Here is an 18,904-nt window from a genome sequence, read left to right as displayed (position 1 = left end):
TCTCTATTTAGAACTCGAATCTGAAAAATACCCAAACACCATTCGACGCCCTAACTTTTTATAATCACCAATCAGGTATTTTCCAGTAAGATATACTTTTCTCAGCATATCAAACACTAAATTTTGTAGTTTCACGAATAAATTATAGTGCTACTACACACTAATGGATTACTTCATTTGCCACGGCCATTGCCATTTAATTTCAATCCAAATTTAGCTTCCGTGTGCAAGTCAAATCTGCACGATATTAAGTTTTTAGCACACAAATATGTTTTGACCAATAAACCCGGAATGTTATGAAATAAAAATAAACATCTTATTGTCAAACCATAACTGCTGCGACCAAAACAAGGAACTGCTCCCATATCCCCAAATGTTAAGTAAAAAAAGGCGAACAAATGTGTAACGCTTATTAAATTCGTAAGTAACATGAACGCGTGAGGCCACGTGTGAAACTAGTGGCTTCTGTGTGGAAAAACATAAGATGATTAATTAATCGCCCTTTCTTATAGATGAAACATATTATCTAAGGGCAGCCACCTAACTTGGTACAACTGGGATAGGTCAAATAAATATATTTCCATAAATATATAGTGCTAATGCCCAAGAAATAAAAAAATATATATATTAGCTGAGGTCTGGATGGTTGGTATTCGAAATTTTAAGTTCAAAATCTAATTATTTTATATTTTTATTTGAGTTTATTTTAGAAAATAAACAAAAATCAGAAATTAGAAATTTTAGTCTTGTCTCTATAGGCATAAATTTCGGGCTTAAGCCTTAATAAATCTTTATTGGAAGCTTTTTTTTTTATTTTAACCGGTTGTCTCTAGCGCAAGTGATAAAAGATTTGAAAATTGGTACACGAGCTTCCAAATTTCGAAGCCTAATTTTACATCCGAGGTTTCAAGTTCGAAGATCAATTACTTCAAATTTATAATTAAATTCATTAGAATGAAGCAATAGCATGCCACCGGTCTCTCAAAAAAAAAAGGGAAAACTTCAAAAATTTCCCCTGTGGTTTCACACTTTTTCATTTTAGTACCATGTGGTTTGAAGTGTATCAAGTTAGTACCCTGTGGTTTCACACTTTATCACTTTAGTACCTTGTGATTTACAAAACTATAGGGTACTAACTTGATACAAAATTAAAACCACAGGGAACTAAAGTGATAAAGTGCAAAACCACAGGGTACTAACTTGATACACTTTAAACCACAGGGTACTTAAGTGATAAAGTGAGAAACCACGGGGTACTAACTTGATACATTTTAAACCACAGGGTATTAAAGTGAAAAAAATTGAAACCACAAGGGGGGTTTTTGAAGTTTTCCCAAAAAGAAAAAAATTACAGATTTATTAAAAAAAAAAAAAATGAAACTGTAGTATTATACCATTCTCTCAAAAAAGGGGAAATGGTTAGATAAATGTGATCTTTTGGTAAGCTTAGTACATACTAACAATAAATGAAAAGTTAATAAAAAATTATTTACTGATCTATCGAAAAATATAACTCTCGTATGTTTCTAAAACTAACTAATTAACAAATATCTTTGCGTTTTTATTTCTCAGTTTAAAATATAATTTAACAACACAAGGCCCACGAATTTCAAAGTTCTTTCGAATATTCATCAATTAACAGCCTTTAGAAATTACCATTTTCTTAGAAACAGTAATTTAAATGCTATGACATTAGTGCATACGTATATAGAGAGGACCTGGCTCAGTTTTTTTGGAATATCTAATTAATTAAAGAAACATCAAAATAAATATACGTAGAATGCATGAAACCTGTTACATGATGTTTGTGTCCACAATTTTATTATGCTAAGAATAAAAAAGAGCTAAATTAATTTTCCAAAAAACCCTCTATTGGCTGAGCATCATATTACAAATTGTTATCATGAAACAATTTTTTTGTGGATAAAAATTAAAATGAAGGAAAAAAAAAAAAAAAAAAAGAGAAACATGACATTGTAGCTTGTGGTCCCATACATGCATAAAATAAGCATGGGAGTTTTATTTAATATGATAAATAGTTCATCAACTAGTCTAATGATATGCATTACGGTATTTGATTATAAACAACTAGTAATTATATTAGAAGCATTCAAAATGGAAAATTTCTTCTGTTTTCGTTTGTTGAAATTTGTAGATTACCTACAAACCACATACTTTAAAATGTGTATGTTTTTTAAGTGTGTACACATGAAGAAGCACCTTTATTCCACAAGAAACCACACCAATTGTATGATCAATCACCTAAAAGAGTTCAATATTTGAAACATTTCTAAAAATAAATATATTAATATCACTTCTTATTTGATTTCGAATTTTGATGCCAACTAGAATTAAATAATATACGTGGGGACATTAATTTGGTGCACTCGACTTATATATTTTTTGCGTATAGCTTTTGAAAAGTATTTTTTTTCTGATTATTTGTTAGATTTTCAGGTATAAACTATATGTAAAATTAGAAGGTTGCTATCATAGTTGTTATATATGTGAAATAATCTTTTATTTAACACAAAAAAAAAGTCAATAAAATCCTACACGATGTGATTGTTTCACCAAATCACGGATATGTTGACCAGAAAAATCTTAGAAGTAATAGCAACTTGACTCAACTGGTATGTGCATGGAGTCAAACTACAAAACTCATTCTTATATCTAATTTTGTTTTGTATTACAAGATTTTTTTGTGTCCCTTTCTTATGTGTTAGTTGCACCACAACCACCCAAACTTTTCCTTCTTTCGAAATAATCATCTGAACTTTCAAAATTTTATATTTTTTTCCAAAATTTTATATTTTTTAATTGAAGTTTTAGAATTCTATAATCAACCATGCATCAAGTTTTACATTTTAAACTTCTAAAGTGATTAACGGATCGTTCTTAGCACAAGTGGCAATTGGCTTGATAATTAGTACCCGAGGTCTCTAATTTGATCAAAGCCTAGTTACTTTATATTTTTAGATAAATTAATTTCTAAAAAAATGATCAAAGCGGGTAAAACATATACTACTATATATCCTCTCAAAAAAGAATTCCAAAAAAGTTCTCTCAAAATAAATAGGGAAAACTTCAAAAACCCCCCCTGTGGTTTCGTGCATTCTCACTTTGCTACCCTGTGATTTAAAACGTATCAATTTACCCCCTGTGGTTTCATTTTTATCTTTTCGGAAGCTTTTTCGTTAATATTTCGTTAAATTATATACAAAAAATTTCAGATAACCATCTATATTTATCGAATAGTCACTTTAGTATCCTTTAATTTTAACTTTGTCACTGATTTTTAAAAAAAATAATAATAAAATTGATAACAAAAAGATAAAAACGAAACCACAGTGCGGCAAATTGATACGTTTTAAACCACAGGGTAGCAAAGTGAGAATGCACGAAACCACATGGGGGTTTTTGAAGTTTTCCCAAATAAATAATTAACGAAGTTGAAGTGGGTCAGGTCATGCAAGGACGAGTTACTTTCTAATTAATTTCAGCCTCACCCTTTCAAACTCGGCGACACTTCCTCCTTCATTGGTGTCGGCATATTATGATACTGAAATCGTCGCTCTCGAAAAAGATTTGGTACAATTCCGAAGCAAAAATTCAGAAAGTGTAGAGTTTGTGAGTTTTATAAACTCGGTTCCCTCTATCTCTCTCACTCCTGTCATCGGAGTCGATAGGTCAATCTCCGGACAACTGTGAGTGAGAATTCAGATGATTTTATGACTTCAGTGCTGAAAAAATGCAGATACCTATGACTTTTTTCGAAATCACGAGTTCAACTTCTCAAGCTATTTTCAGCATACAAGCTCTTTTCGAGGAATTATTGCATCCCCTCAGTGATTTATATGTCCATCGCACTTCGGATCCTATTTTAGGGACCTCAAATTAAGCAAAATTATATGTTTTAAAGGCCTATTTTTTTCCGAGTAGGATAATTTTTCTTTCTTTCATTGGTTAATATTTTAGCTAATGCTTATAGAGTAAGATTTAGAAACTCATGAGGTCCCATACATAAGTATATTCGTTGGGCGTAATACAGTGTTTATCTGATTAGACATTAATTTTAAGATATTATCATCAAACATAACATTGGAGAAGGTGCATGAGATGCATCAATAGACTCGGTGCACACAATAAGATCTCTCGATTTTCAGAGACAACTAGAGGGCGGAAAAAAAAAAATTTCTGGAATCTGTGGGGGCTTTGTCATTATATTTGGAGTTCACTCGCCCTATTATAAATTTTTTTAAAAAAATATTATATTTTTTTCTCAAAAATTGATTGATTTGGGACATTAATGTGATGCACCTGCTACATAAAAATTCATATTTAAGAAAAATAGTTATTCACACCAGGTGGTATCCCTATAGGTATATATAAACTATTTTCTCTCAAGAAGCTAGATTATTAGATTAAGAATATAATTCGCATTAAAAACTGTATAATAATATATTAATGGATGAAAAGAAGTAGAGAAATATACTGTTATTTTTAAATTTTCTATAGTAGCATAAAAACTATGTTTTAAGAAAACCAATAACCTACTTGCGCAACATATTATGCATATAAAAAATAGACGGGGTATATACTTTAAAATGCTTTTTGTTACCGCAGGTAATGTTTTTTTATATAAACCCAACAAAATATAGATAGGGAGTGGTCCACGACATTTATATATGCACTGGGTCCAGCAAATAAGCCAACTTCGCACCCTTCTTTCCCAAATTTTCGGGATACGCGTTACCGGATACTGAATTAATAAATAGAAGCTCTCAAAATAGAAACACCAAAACCCAAGGGTGAAGGGGCCCGCAGATCACGACCGCCCAACGAGTGGGGCCCACCTGGGATGGGCAACTCCGCCCGTTGATTAAGCTGATACGTACGTGAATCCGGTCTATAGACCCGATGTAAAAAGCGAGAAAAAAAAAAGGAAAGGATCTCATTTGTTGGTTGATATTATTAGAAGGACAAAAATTTTATCCGCATAGTTTCCAAACTGAGGATTATGTGGATAGGCGCCGCGTGGCTGATCCAACGGCCATATTTTTTAGCTACTTTTTCTCTCTCTTTCTCTAAAAATATAATTTTTTTGTTTTTTTTCCATTCGTAGCCATCGGATTGACCACGTGGCATCGATCTGCATAGTTTGGATACTATGGCCATAAAATTGTTGTCATTATTAGAGGGCTCTTTATTAATAAAAACATTAGGTCGAATATACGATTAATCTATCAACCTTACTAGTTAAATTAATACAAATTAGATATCAATAAGAATAAAGTATATGTATTTTATTTACAATATTTTAAATTTTTAACTAGTCACACGATTATCATCTATACGGAATGCTAATTTATGAACTAGAAACTTTTACTGCTTCCGACAATTCCTCTTCTTCTATCTTGTCCTCTGTTGTTAACATGCAAAGTACAACAATACGTCCTTTCCAATATTTGCAAATATTAATTATAACATGGCATGGTAATGTGTCATGTGAAAATTGGATTGTACATAATATACTAGCATAAAAAGTATTCAAAATATTATTTATACAATTGCGGATTCTATAATCCGTTACTAAAAAATTATATTTTTACACCATCTGCTAATAAACTAGTCGGTTGGTACATCAAAATTCGTAAATTTAACTCGTATTTTAAGCTTGAATAAGTTTGTACAACATCGCCTAATGACTTATTCATCGCAACCCCAAAAAAAAAAAAAAAAAAATCACATATTTACACATGAATTCACAAAGATAATGTGGTGAACCTGGTCCACACAATAAATGGATAAAAGCTTTTCCGGTCTATAGGCCGATGGGTCCCATAGCTTCCTCTGGCGCCAACTACACAGTTGAGTATAGGGAGAATCACAGCCGTTCGATTAGGAAAAATCAACAGTGGAGATTGAAGAAAGCGACCGCCAAAAGTTGAAACGACGGAGTCGTCCAAGTGGGCTCCACAGTCGCAGCCGAAAACGACAAGGCAAAACCATAGGAGGCCTACTCGTTAATAAAATGACATATTTGCCCCTGTGCGTTTCGGTGTCAATGATAAAGGTGCCGAGCGGAACGCGAATCAGCTGAACTGATTCGTTAAAGTATCGAGAAAAAAAAAAATCAGTTCAAATGCGACTCATTAATAAATAAGTCGAATATGAGTTGACCTACAAACTAACCAACGAAGCAAAAATTAAATAAATTAGATTGAATATATATATAGAAAATAAATTTATAAAATCTTACTTATTAAATTTTGATATTATGATTGAAATTTTACATATAAATATTTTTTTTATAATTAAGCTCTGCTTTATATATATTATTTTTGCTATAAATCAAATAATAAATATATATATTATATAATTATATATATATATAAATATAAATTAAATAAATTATACAAATATAAAATATATATATTCGAGCCGTTATAAAGTCGAATAAGAGCGAGCTGGCTTTAGCTCATATTCGATTCGTTTATTAAATGAGCTAAAAAATTCAGTTCGTATTCGACTTGTTTATTAAATAAGTTGATTTAATTTTGAAATCATTTCGAACGAAACACGCGTTGATTTGCGAACAAATAACTGAATTACCGCCCCTAGTCAATAATGAGTCCGTCGAATTGATTTTCGAGGCCAATTTGGTCATATGAAAGATTTGGGTCCGCATCTACCTCGCAGGGCCAACGACGAGCCGTACATTTATGTTTTATTATATTTCCTTCACTTTAATATTCGTGTCGTCAATTAAACAAGTAAAATTGCACTTTGGTCATCAAACTTTGAAATATGTGATATTTTAATCCTTTAAATATTTTATAATTTTGTCTCATATTTTCTATATTTTTACAATTGAATGTTATTGTATAATTTTATTGATTGAATAATAATGTGTTCTTGATTTAATAATAATCAATATCATAATCATAATACTGCTATATTATATTATTATCGTATTATTATTTGGTTAACTAAATTGTACTTAGGACCTAATTACAATAATATGTAAAATTTAACCCAAAAGTTATAATAAATTAAATTTTTAAGACTAAAATATCGCATCTTTAGGACCAACAGTGCAATTTAGCTTCAAACAAAAGTTCAACCAAAAATTAGTGTTTGCACAAGAATACCCCAACTATAGGCTATTGTAAAATAACCTCCTAACCATTTTTTTGTTAATTAGTATTTTCAAATTTAAATTTAAATTTTTTCATTAAATGGAACAAATAATTTGGATTGAAATAGATAAAAGTTCAAAAATATCAATTAAAGTAAATAATTGAGGAGTCTCGATGCTTTTTTTTTGTGGACAAATCCGTACAACGTGGAGGCATATGGGCGTGACACGTACGCTGCTCGTACAACTGCCACGTGCCGGCTATAGGAAAGAGATGTCCAAAATTCTAGATCTACCTTCGAGGACGTTAAAGTAGACCAAGTAAAATCTTTTTTTTTTTCTCTAAATTAAAGGAGGATTTGGGACCAAAGAGTGACGCGTGTACTTCCAAATCTTTCTTTACTCTCTCTCCCTCTATATATATATTTTAATATCAAAATTTAAAATTTTGATATTTTCAAAATTTCAAATTTTATATTTTATATTTTATATTTTAATTTATAATATTTATTTCTTAAATTTTAAATTTTAAAATTTAAAATTTAAAATTTTATATCTCTAAACTCTATAAAATTAATTAATTAATTTTATTAATAATTCATTATATATAATGTAGTTAATTAATTTTATTAATAATACGCATAATAAATTGTGTAATAAAATCTAACCTAATAAATGTAATTTAAATCACGTAAAATATTACTGTCTAAAAAAAATAGAGCATTTAAATTTTAGGAGTAAAATTTTATAAATATAGTGTATTTCTATGTATATATATAATTAATGTTATTAAATAATTTCTTTTACAATTTTATTTTTCTTCTATATATTGATTTTTTTAAATTATTTTGATAGATTTACTCAAATTATTTTCATATAAATATTTATAAAATAAATTGTTGTATAAATTTACTTTGTGCGTATACTGATTTTAATGACTTTTATTTAAATAGATTTAACGATTAAATTATTTTTTTATAACTTTTATTTAATTAATAATTAGACTTATACAAATATATAAACATATTAAAAAAATGAAATTTATTATAAAAATATTTTTATATCCGTAGCATCACGTGGGTATTTCAGTAGTGCATCAATATATGTGCGTAATTGGAAAGAAAATTAAAGGAGAAAATAAATGGAAAAGTTATAAAAAAATCTTATCTACCCTATGATTTAAGGTTTTGTTTTCTCTCACTTTTTTTTTAACCTTCATTTTTTAATAGGGATAATTGTCTATACACCCTCTAAAACTTGGAAAATATTTTATTTACTCTTTTTTTCTTTTTAATAATTTTCTCATATGTTCTATTGTTATTTTAAAATATCCTAAAGTTGCCACCCGTTAAGTTAACATGGATTAAACACGAGTTAAATATCTATCAGAGTTAAAAAAATTAAAATGCCTCTTAAGAACAAATAAAAAATGTTGATGATGATAAAATGATATATCTGAAAAGACCAAAAAGTAAAATGCTTTTCGTGGCCCTAACTTAAGAGCAAATAAGAAAAGTCGGTGATTGTAGAAGGATATATTTGAAAGAGAAAAATAGTAATTTTATAGGGATAACAACTATTACTGACAGCTCATTAACAGATTTTAAATTTAGAGATATATTTGAAATAAGTTGGAACATAAAAAAAAAATATTTTCAATACTACTTTCTAAGAAGGATAAATAAAAAAGTTAGAAACTTTTCCTGAATATATAAACAATTGTTCCTATTTAATATGCCTAGAGATTTTGTCATGAATGAAATGCAAAAACAAAATATCTTTTTTTTTTTCCTTTTTTTTTTGGCTTTTAGAGAAGATGTTGTACGTGTATCCTGACTAAGTGCATCGCAAACTAACTAATAATAACAACAGTAAAAAAAAGTTTGTCCACTAATGCATTGAACCTATATAATTTGATTTTTTTTTTAGCCAAGCATTAAACAAGATTGGCACCATTTTTTTTTTTTTTTTTTTTTTTTTTTTTTTTTTTTTTTTTTTTTTTTTTTTTTTTCTTTTTGTATAAGTCTATTACAGAGATTTCAATAAAAAAATTAATAGCATGTTCGAGTTTCATGGTTTAACCATAGAGCTCAAAGACTATTAGGTGGGCGAAAAACCACGGAGAATTAATTAGTATAGTGCACTGTTCCATTGGCATGGTTTAGTGTGCTCGAGAGGAGTGGTTATTTTTAATGCAATTAAATATATGATTTAGAGCAAAATTTAAATTAGAACCAAAGGTCACGCATATACAAGTGTTGCCACTCTTATATTATGCGCCAATTTCGCAAGTGAACATCCTATCTAGGGTAACTTTGGAGTTTGCATTGACTATTTAGACTACCTATAATTAACATATATTAATAGATCATTACTTGATTAATTATTTAGTTGTTCTCATACTCTAATACCATTGCTCACCTCTACCACCACCAACCACACCTCCCATGTGCTATCATGTTCTAGGGTTTCTGGTTTGCCACTGAAAAATTGCCTAACAAACCCCTCGGGCCGACAATAATAGAATTAGCGCGCTAAATTTTGAGCTTGCAATCTGGTCAATACAGCTAAATATGCTCGACTGTTGCCCGTCGCTATCCCGACAAAGCGCGTCGATCATCATCGGAACATTTGTTTATTTCTCGGGCCAATCATTCGTGCTCATTTCTTTACTTGAGACCTAATCAAGCAATTAATTTAGTTTCGGTAGTGTTAATGATGTTCATGTGATGGAACACTGTACCTTCCTCCCTCGCTCCTTCCTTTACCTTTGGCATTAAACCTAAGTATAAATTTTATACTTTGACTAGCTTAATAGCTAGGGAGATTATAAATTAAAGAAGTATTATAATGACTTTAATTTATCCTTGTCAACCTTTTATATAACAAATCTCAAAGCTGGGTCTCTCTCTCTCTCTCTAGATCGCCTTAATATCTGGGATTTGTGGATTGTGTTGCACAATTTGTATAACTTTTAATGTAGTATAATAGGCTCCATCCACTGTATACAATGAGAGGTAGGTTCATGTATCTTGATGCATGTAAATAAACAATGAAACGCGCAACGTTTTTTATGTACACTTGATCGGTTGACTTGTGGGTGCATGCCTCATGCGAATTTTGCATGTCGCACGAATTCAATTAGTACAGGTGTCTCGATCTCCGACGTTGTCGAATAGCTAACTTGGAGATCGAGAAACTCGACGTTATTGGAAGATAAACTATGGCTTCTTAGATTGTGTTTTGGCTTTTTGCAGGATGAGTATATATATGGCTTCTTAGGTCGAATACCGTAGCATAGAGTGTTCAGTTCGTTATAAAGCATTCTATATACAGAAAATTAGGCTAAATTATGAAGAAACAAGCACTCTTGATCGACTTTTAGTCCATGCCCATGGTTTCAGTTCACTAATAAAAGACAAATAGTCTCATTTCTCTAGTTTATACGTAAGACTCTTTGCACTTTATCTCGTGTCTCAGTCATATATCCCTTGTGTGAAAATTACGTTGATTTACTCTATATTTTACTATTGCTTCAAATGGATCAAAAGTACATTGAATGTTGTTGAATTTGGATGCAAATTTCAGGATCAATAGTTAAATGATTGATCTAACGAAACAATAATTAGTCTTTTCCATCTCTTGTCACATATATCAATGATGAGGATCATACGTAAAACAACGTTCATTTTCATACTTGCATGTGTTAGTTAAGGATTTTTATGTTTGTAGGAGTGACTAATTACTATGTAGGTCATGGGTTCCCACTAGAATTAATTTGCTGTGACAAATGATCGAGCTGTGTAGCAAAATGGTAAAACTAAGCATAAATATGTGCAAAACAAAAAAGAAAAAAGAAAACTCAAACTGCTTAATTTAAAATTCACGGTCTCCTCATAAAAATTAAGACAGGTGCATTGCGTTTCAAATATGTGACCAAACTTACTGAAATTATTAGTATTTAGAATTGCATGCTTTTTGTAACAATTAATTAGATATATATAAGCAAATTCAGTTCATCCATCGTGTGTGTGTGTGTGTGTGTGTGTGTGTGTGTGTGTGTGTGTGTGTGTGTGTGTGTGTGTGTGTGTGTGTGTGTGTGTGTGTGTGTGTGTATAGAGAGAGAGAATTGAGCTCCTATGCTTTTAAAAGTACCAAGTTATTGGTGCTTGTAAATTTTTAGCCCTTGGATTAATAGATGTGCAGTAGGATGATGTGGGCCCCCTTGGGTTGAGTGGGTGGTTGGTTGAATAGTATAATCTAACGGATGAAAATGATCAAATACGTAGATCTAACGGTAAAAAATTCACAAGCACCAAGTGCTTAGTGCTTTTACAAGCACCATAGCCGGACTCATATATATATATATATATATATATATAAAGTATGTTTACAAGTTTGACACAACGCCTTCTTAATTAGGTGTCACACGGTTTAATTAATGCCAATTAATGATATTATAAACCAAAGAGAGCTTAGGTGTTTTCATTCATTGTTTATAAGTTGAACAACTAAACAATTAAATAATTGAGACGTGAATGCATAGAAGATATTCAATGGACACCTAACATAGAAACCCTTCATTAATTTCTGCTTGTAGGGAGTAGAATACCTTATATTCTACACTTTCAGAAGTAAACAACGTCTACTATGCGATGGTATGAAGTAACGACAAACTAAGATGCCGAAACGATATTCATGTGATTACTATTGAACATATTAAAAATACCGTTCTCTAACAGCTCAAAATTTTCATAATAAAAACGGTTATTTAACATGATATGAAAGTATGCTAGATCCTAGCTCACTGATCCTAGTGTAAATAGTATCTTATACGAAAATTAAACTGAATAAGGAAGATCCGTGAGTTTATGGGGCCAGATTGATTGATCTACTAATTCCCATCATATATCTTTGTTTATATCTTCGTGCAAACAGTCAACAGTGAGTAGCTACGCGCGTGGCGGTGCCACTAACAGGGAAATTAAGATTGTGGACCAACAGTATAGTAACAGAGATTTCAAATATTGTTTAATATATTTTTTGACTGCTTTTTAATTATAAGATCGATCTTTTAGGTAATGCGATATTACAGTCGATCCCATGCATGCTTCCATAATTCCATGAATTAACATTTTTCATTATATTCTAAAGGGTCAAATTCTATTTATTTTTTATCTTCTTTGCCAAATCAATGGTTCTAGCTTAAAGGTAAAAAATCAAGGAAATGAGCACGCAAGCATAGCTAGTCGTAAAAGTTGTTTTTGGTACTTGCTATTTGTTAGAGGCAAGGGTCACATTAATTTTTGCAAATTATGAAGGTTTAGAATGCAACATCTATGCAATTAAACGTTGTTATATTTGGTTTAGATTTGTAGTTATCTAAATTGAGGATAAATCCTAATCTAATTGGGATTAGATATTATTTAAATTTAATTTGGCATATATGGATTATAATTAGGAGTGTAATTCTAATCTAATTAGAATTAGACTCTAGTTAGGAGACATGTATTATAAATATATGCTACGGCCAAATTAAAGAAGCCGCGACCAAATTAAGATGCCACGTTCTAATTAAGCCAAGCAATGCATGTTGGTTCCGGACGATCAAGAAGCCGCCGCGACGAAATTAAGAAGCCAAGCATTAATTATGTCTAGCTTGTTGTGAGGTCCGTACGGCTAAGAGGAGAGAGGCCGCAACTCTAATTAACCGTTGCAGAGAGCTGTGTGCGCTAATTAGCCGTATGCGCTAATTAAGGCCAAATTTATTTGGTCCGTACGGATAGGTAAGAGAGAAGCCAAAATTGGAGTTTCTTGTTGCGGCGTTTCGGATCTAATTAAGCTTTGGTCTTTTGAGAGATCTTTCTTGTACTCCGCCTTTTCGACATTAATAAATTATTTGCTCCGTCTTCGCCCGTGGACGTAGGCCGTTGGCCGAACCACGTAAATATCGGTGTGTTCTTTCCGCTTATCTTTTCTTTTCTTGCATTAAGTTATTTTCTGGATCTATTTTTCGCCGTTCCGATTTTAACAAACTGGTATCAGAGCCTTTCTATTCCCTTTGAGGATTAAGATGACGACGAAGTTCGAGATTCAGAAATTTGACAGGACCAACAGTTTCGCATTATGGCAAGTCAAGATGCGTGCAGTATTGACGCAGCAAGGATTGCAGAAGGCACTGTTGGGAAAAGAAAAGATGTCCGATTCGTTAACGGCAGAGCAGAAGGAGGAGATTGATGATAAAGCTCTTACGGCAATACAATTATGTTTATCCGATGAGGTATTGCGCGAGGTCTTGGATGAAAAGACCGCTGCAGGGCTTTGGCTTAAATTGGAGTCTCTCTATATGACGAAATCTCTCACCAACAAGTTATATTTGAAGCAACGTCTCTTCATGTTGCGCATGGCGGAAGGTACCTCTATTAAGTCGCATTTAGATGAATTTAATTCTATTATTATGGATCTCCGCTCGATAGATGTTAAAATCGAGGAGGAAGATGAAGCCCTTTTATTATTATGTTCTCTACCGCCCTCTTATAAGAATTTTCGTGAGACTTTCTTGTTTGGACGAGATACTCTATGTCTCGATGATGTTAAATCCTCTTTACTTTCAAAAGAGAGAATTGACATGCAGATAAGCAACGAGACAGGTGGAGCTTCAGGACAAGGTTTGGTCGCTAGAGGGAGGTCTCGGGAGAAGGGTTCCGGTAATAGAGGTACATCTAGATCAAAGTCAAAGCACAGGAATCTGATTTGTGGTTATTGTAAGAAGAAGGGTCACATAAAAGCTGATTGTTTCAAGTTGAAAAATAAAGAGCAGCGGAAGAATAACGGTGATAAAAATCAAAGTCAGAAAAACACCAATACTGAAGCAGAAGCAAGTGTTGCAGCAGGAGAATCAGATAAAAATGATATCGTCTTTACAGTTACGGATAAGACACGCAGACAGGATGAGTGGCTTATGGACTCCGCATGTTCTTTTCATATCTGTACACATAGAGAATGGTTCTCGACGTACATGCCTATTGAAGGTGGAGATGTATTGATGGGAAATCACTCTAAGTGCACAGTTATTGGAATTGGCACTGTTCGGGTACGAATGTTCGATGGAGTAGTGAGGACTATATCTGAGGTTCGGCATGTTCCGGATATGAGGAAAAATCTGATCTCATTGGGTACACTTGATACTAAAGGCTTTAAGTATTCTTCAGCTGATGGATTAATGAAGGTCGCTAAAGGGAATCTTGTAGTGATGAAGGCCAAGTTGTCCGACATGTTATATGTTCTACAGGGTTCCACTGTGACAGGTTCAGCAGCGGTGACTTCTTCTTCTATGTCAGATTCGGATAGCACCAGATTATGGCATATGCGACTGGGCCATATGAGTGAATATGGTATGATGAAGTTGGGCGAGAGAGGTTTACTTGGTAGTCAGAGTTTAGAAAAGTTGGACTTCTGCGAGCATTGTGTTCTTGGCAAACAAAAGAGAGTCAGCTTTAAGGCCGCAGTTCACCGAACAAAAGGTACTCTGGACTACATCCATTCTGATCTTTGGGGACCTTCTCGTACTCCTACTCATGGTGGTGCTAGATATATGTTGACTTTTATTGACGACTATTCTCGTAAAGTGTGGGCGTTCTTTCTGAAAAGTAAGGATGAGGTGTTCAATTATTTCAAGCAGTGGAAGGTCATGATTGAGAAGCAAACTGAAAAGAAGATCAAACGATTAAGGACCGACAACGGTTTGGAATTCTGTTCGTCAGAGTTTGAAGAATTCTGCAAGAAGGAAGGGATCGTTCGACATAAAACCGTTAGGCATACTCCACAGCAGAACGGGGTGGCCGAACGGATGAATAGAACTCTTTTGGAGAGGGCCCGTTGTATGCTCTCTAATGCTGGCTTAGCGAAGAGTTTCTGGGCAGAGGCGATCTCTACGGCATGCTATCTGGTGAATCGATCTCCACATTCAGCACTTGATTGCAAAACTCCGGAGGAGGTATGGTCTGGTAGCCCTTCTGATTATTCTAATTTGCGAATATTTGGTTGTCCTGCTTATGTTCATGTTAATGAAGGCAAGTTAGAACCTAGGGCTAAAAAGTGCATTTTTATTGGTTATGCATCGGGGGTTAAGGGATATAGATTGTGGTGTCCTGAATCGTCTAAATTAATTATTAGTAGGGATGTCACATTTGATGAATCTGCTATGTTATATCCTAACCGTAATTCTTCTGATGAGACCCCGAGTGCTAGCAAGCAGGTGGAGGTAGAGACCGATGGTATAGTTCAGTCACAGGATTCTTCTCAGTCAGAACAAGTTCAGTCGGCAGACACCTCAGTAACTGAAACCCCACAAGTTGAGAGGCAGAGCATTGCTACAGGCAGAGCGAGGAGACAGATCAAACCACCGCAGAGATATGGTTATGAAGATATGGTTGCGTACGCTCTTTCAGTGGCACAAGATACAGAAGAAGAAGGTGAACCTTCGACATATAATCAAGCTATTTCCGGTGCCAGTTCTGCAGAGTGGTTGGTGGCGATGAATGAGGAGATGGAGTCTCTCCATAAGAATCGCACATGGGAGTTGGTAAAACCGCCTACAGGCAAGAAAATTGTCGGCTGTAAGTGGGTCTTCAAGAAAAAGGACGGAATCCCCGGCGTGGAAGATACAAGGTATAAAGCTCGTTTAGTTGCTAAGGGCTACAGTCAGGTAGAAGGTGTGGACTTTAATGATATTTTCTCACCCGTCGTAAAGCATACTTCTATTCGTGTTCTTTTATCGTTAGTAGCCATGAATGACCTGTATCTTGAGCAGCTTGATGTTAAGACAGCTTTTCTGCATGGAGAACTTGAGGAGCAAATTTATATGAAACAGCCGGAGGGATTCATTGTTGAAGGGAAGGAGGACCATGTTTGCCTGTTAAAGAAATCGCTTTATGGCTTAAAGCAGTCTCCTCGACAATGGTATAAGCGGTTCGACTCCTTTATGACAGGTCACGGATATTCCAGAAGCAAGCGTGACAGTTGCGTGTATTTCAGAAAGCTTGATAAGGGATCTTTCATATATTTGTTGCTCTATGTCGATGATATGTTAATTGCTTCCAGCGACATAGTTGAGATAAATAAATTGAAGGCTTTACTTAAGGGTGAGTTTGAGATGAAAGATCTAGGTGCTGCTAAGAAAATCCTTGGTATGGAAATTAAGAGGGACAACAAGTCAGGACTACTGCATTTGACACAAGAGAAATATATAGAGAAGATTTTAAAGCGTTTCGGGATGACAGACGCAAAACCAGTGAGCACTCCTTTTGCGGCGCATTTCAGACTTTCCGCCGAGTTATCACCGCAGTCCGATGATGAGCGGGAGTACATGTCACATGTTCCCTATTCTAGTGCTGTCGGGAGCATCATGTACGCCATGGTTTGCACACGGCCGGACATCTCCTACGCAGTGAGCATGGTTAGCAGATATATGACCAATCCTGGTAAGGCTCATTGGCAGGCTGTTAAGTGGATTTTGAGATACTTACGAGGTACCACTAACACTTGTTTGGAGTTTGGGAGGTGTAAGGATGGTGTGGTTGGATATGTTGATTCGGATTTTGCAGGTGATTTGGATAGGAGGAGATCACTTTCAGGTTATGTTTTCTCTATTGGCGGATGTGCAGTTAGTTGGAAAGCTTCACTACAACCTATTGTCGCCTTGTCTACGACGGAGGCGGAATATATTGCTATGACAGAGGGTGTGAAGGAAGCTATGTGGCTAAGAGGCTTATTTGGAGAGCTTACTTCTTATTGGGATCCGACGATTGTTTATTCGGACAGTCAAAGTGCTATTCATTTGTCTAAAGATCAAATGTTTCATGAGAGGACAAAGCACATCGATGTAAAGTTCCACTTTGTTCGGGATGTGATTGGGAAACGCACATTGACAGTTAAGAAAATTGGTACTGAAGACAATCCGGCGGATATGCTTACTAAGTCCCTTACTTTTGCCAAGTTCAAACATTGTTTGGACTTGGTGGCAGTTAGCAGCACTTGAGGCCCTATGGGGCGTTTGGAGAAGACGGAGCACGGAGCGTTAAGGAGTATTAAGGCGAATTAAATTCAAGGTGGAGTTTTGTGGCGATCTCGACATAGCGACGGCTAAACTACAAATTAAACCAAGGTGGAGATTGTTATATTTGGTTTAGATTTGTAGTTATCTAAATTGAGGATAAATCCTAATCTAATTGGGATTAGATATTATTTAGATTTAATTTGGCATATATGGATTATAATTAGGAGTGTAATTCTAATCTAATTAGAATTAGACTCTAGTTAGGAGACATGTATTATAAATATATGCTACGGCCAAATTAAAGAAGCCGCGACCAAATTAAGATGCCACGTTCTAATTAAGCCAAGCAATGCATGTTGGTTCCGGACGAGCAAGAAGCCGCCGCGACGAAATTAAGAAGCCAAGCATTAATTATGTCTAGCTTGTTGTGAGGTCCGTACGGCTAAGAGGAGAGAGGCCGCAACTCTAATTAACCGTTGCAGAGAGCTGTGTGCGCTAATTAGCCGTATGCGCTAATTAAGGCCAAATTTATTTGGTCCGTACGGATAGGTAAGAGAGAAGCCAAAATTGGAGTTTCTTGTTGCGGCGTTTCGGATCTAATTAAGCTTTGGTCTTTTGAGAGATCTTCCTTGTACTCCGCCTTTTCGACATTAATAAATTATTTGCTCCGTCTTCGCCCGTGGACGTAGGCCGTTGGCCGAACCACGTAAATATCGGTGTGTTCTTTCCGCTTATCTTTTCTTTTCTTGCATTAAGTTATTTTCTGGATCTATTTTTCGCCGTTCCGATTTTAACAAACGCAAAATAAATTTGTTTCATTAATTAATTTCGAACGACAACAGTATGTTGTAGAGAATCATCTGTAGAAAGGTCAGCATATATTATGAGGATGATAATTGTGAGAGTGTTAAGCGATTATTTTATATCTCATTAGATATATGCTTCACTAGAACCGTAAGTATATTCAAGGATATGAGCTCTCTCTTTGTTGTCTAATTTTTTTTTTTAAATGAAAAATTATGAATCGTAACATATTATTCAATACACATACGTGGGCATGTTGGCTCCCACATGCATGTTTTGATTCCCTTAGCCACTCATTAGGATCGGAGACACCCACGAAGCCAAAAAATGCCTTTTGTGATACATGCATGGTGATATTGCTCAGGTTGTAAATATACCTTTTGTCTTAGAATTTGGTTCCTTCGTGCATTAATCCAGCTTTAATTATTGTTTATCTCTTCGAAGGCTAGTTTTAAAATATTTTTATGTCTACGTTTGTGCATTGGTGCCCACTCAAAAAAAGGAAAAATAAATCGAATATTTGTCAGATAATGAAGCGCTGTCGATGGGTTGCTAGTGCCTTCTTTCCAGTTGTTGTGAGACAAATTAATGGCCGTGTGATTTATATTAATGCAATGCCTATAGATTTGCATGTTGCATCGTTTGGACACCATTGTAGATTTGTAGATATACATTTGTAAAGTACGCGCTTTTTTAATCTATGTCTATATATTTTCGCAAACGGTCGCATTCAGTATAGTCTTTGATCACTAGAAAAATCTCATATATACTTTTGTTGTTATGAGGATCAGAAACGAGCTAGGTTCTGAGATGTAAAATTACTTATAATTAAGCTCTAATTTAGTGGTTCTATATATTCTTGCTGCTCAGAAATTCTTTCGAAGAGATCGATTTAATAAGAA

Source organism: Ananas comosus, linkage group 3 (assembly GCF_001540865.1).
Source record: "Ananas comosus cultivar F153 linkage group 3, ASM154086v1, whole genome shotgun sequence".
Lineage (NCBI taxonomy): Eukaryota > Viridiplantae > Streptophyta > Magnoliopsida > Poales > Bromeliaceae > Ananas > Ananas comosus.
Note: the sequence above shows the minus strand (reverse complement) of the source record.